We start from the raw sequence: 2,042 nt of genomic DNA, 5'->3' as shown, positions 1-2,042 counted from the left end.
ATTTATAAGATTTGAATCCTTGAACTTGTTTAAAGGCCTTATAAGTTGTTTGATTTTATCTGGACGATATTTAATGACAAGTAATTACAAAATAGAAAAACTTTTTCAATAGAAATAACTCGTATTTTAAGTTTCAAAATAGCAATTAATGAATTTTATGAAAGAATTAATACAAATATTTCACCTATTTTCCAAATCCTAGGTTCCACCCAAACGCTCAGAGTGGTTAAAAGAATCAAATTAATAAACAGAATCAGAAGCAAAATGAACAATGAAACTACTGATCCATTATAGACGTTAAAGCAAATAAATTAGCAATAATATATTAATTAAAAATAATCATCCTCAGATTCTGATTCTGGTTCTTGCATCTTCCAAGTACCATCTAGCTGTTGAACCAATCCCTTGTTTGAATCAATCCTCCAAGCCACAGGAATGTTATATTCATCCTTCAAAGCACCCATGCCTTTGTTCACAAGTGCTATGTCCCTCTTAACCTCTAAATTAAATCCTCCTTTGCTCCCTTGCGTTCCTGCAACTCCATGCAAATAAACCTCCAGATTGTGCCAACTCTTCAAATCCCCCGGCTGCTTTAAGAAGTTTGACTTCTGAGTATCAATCTCCAACTCTTCTCCTACTTCATCATAACCCAAGAAAGGATGCCTCGGAACGATATCATTTTTATTACGGATTCGTAGTATTCGAAGATCATTTTGACTAGAGGAAAACTCCTTAAAGTCTGAGTTTCCAACTCGAGGGCTAGCAAATACAATGGCTGTGACTAGACAAGCTTTTTGAGATTCATCTTCTCGGATGTTATATCCATTGCTGACTATGTCCACTGCATTCAGTGTTGCAAGTGCTGCCCCTAAGCTGTGTCCTGTTACCGTTATACTGATTTCTTCATCCTTGTATTTGTCAACCAGTCTTCTAATCTCAGTCAAGACCTGCATAATAAGAGACGTTGAATGTTAAATATAGCTATGGTTTACAATGCTGTAGTGATAAAATAGTAAATCTCTTGTGAGTATCATCTCTGCCACACACACTAACACACTAAAACACACATATTTTACCTGAGTTCTTGCACTGGTTTTGAAGTTTGATTGTGAGTTAGTTGCTGTGTAAATAGAGTAAAAGCCACGGTCAGCATCATCACCAAAAATTTGTGGAGCATAATCCAAGAGGAACTAAGATCTTTGATCCATTCCATGACCTGCTCAGTTCCTCTCCAAGCAATCACAATGTCCCTCCTTCCTAACATGGCTTTACCTTCGTCGGTAGCCACCGCAACGTATCCTATCCAGTTTGATTCTTCAATATCGTCTATTATAAGAAAATCGATCTCTGAGGTTGCATATAAGAACTTTGTCACCTTATATTTGAAAGGATTTCCATGTTCTAAACCGACCTTGGAAAAGAAATCTCTTTTTCCATAACGGCTCCTTCTTGCATACTTGGATGCTTTATCAGAGTTAAAAGCATCATAAGTAGCCTCAGCCATTTCTCCGTAGTGTATTATATACCTACGGAGATTGATGTCAAGTGGATCTAACAAATTCCTCCAATGATGTTCGCCACTAAGTTCTCTCCAGTTTGTTGATGCAATGCTTCCAGGCCTTGCCATCTGCTTCTTCTCTTCTTCAAGTTGATCGGCCACCTTATGAGAATGCATGGTTTTGCTTTCAAAACTACCCAGCTTCTTCTCTTCTTCTTCTTCTTCTTCTTCTTCTTTCTTCTATTCGCTTTAAAGCTTTGGGAATTTCTGGCCCAAAAAAAAAATCTTTAGGAATTGCAATGAGTTTGATTAATGATGAGGAACCTTGTTTTGCATGCTTATATATACTTGAAAACCCTGACTTTGTCCTTCTCTGTATGGTCAAAGTTCTTCATCTTGTTGAAACTTTATTTGAAAAGTATACACCTTCCGATCAAATCATGCTTACTCAGTCTAGTCAGGCTATTTGGTTTAAAATTTGGTTAATTTATTAGTTGTAGTTTCGTATGAAGTGAATTACTAGCAACTATTGGCACTTAGATTT

The 2,042-nt window shown here is 36.5% G+C and overlaps 1 pseudogene; it reads right to left on the bottom strand.

Moving 5' to 3' along the window:
- Positions 1-329: 329 nt before the first annotated feature.
- On the bottom strand, positions 330-1,675 carry LOC129286260 (phospholipase A1-IIgamma-like; annotated as a pseudogene).
- Between the last annotated feature and the right edge of the window lie 367 nt (positions 1,676-2,042).

This window comes from Prosopis cineraria, unplaced genomic scaffold, assembly GCF_029017545.1.
Source record: "Prosopis cineraria cultivar Desert tree isolate PC_DT_omini unplaced genomic scaffold, ASM2901754v1 PC11, whole genome shotgun sequence".
Taxonomy (NCBI): domain Eukaryota; kingdom Viridiplantae; phylum Streptophyta; class Magnoliopsida; order Fabales; family Fabaceae; genus Prosopis; species Prosopis cineraria.
This window is presented reverse-complemented; position numbering and strand designations above follow the sequence as displayed.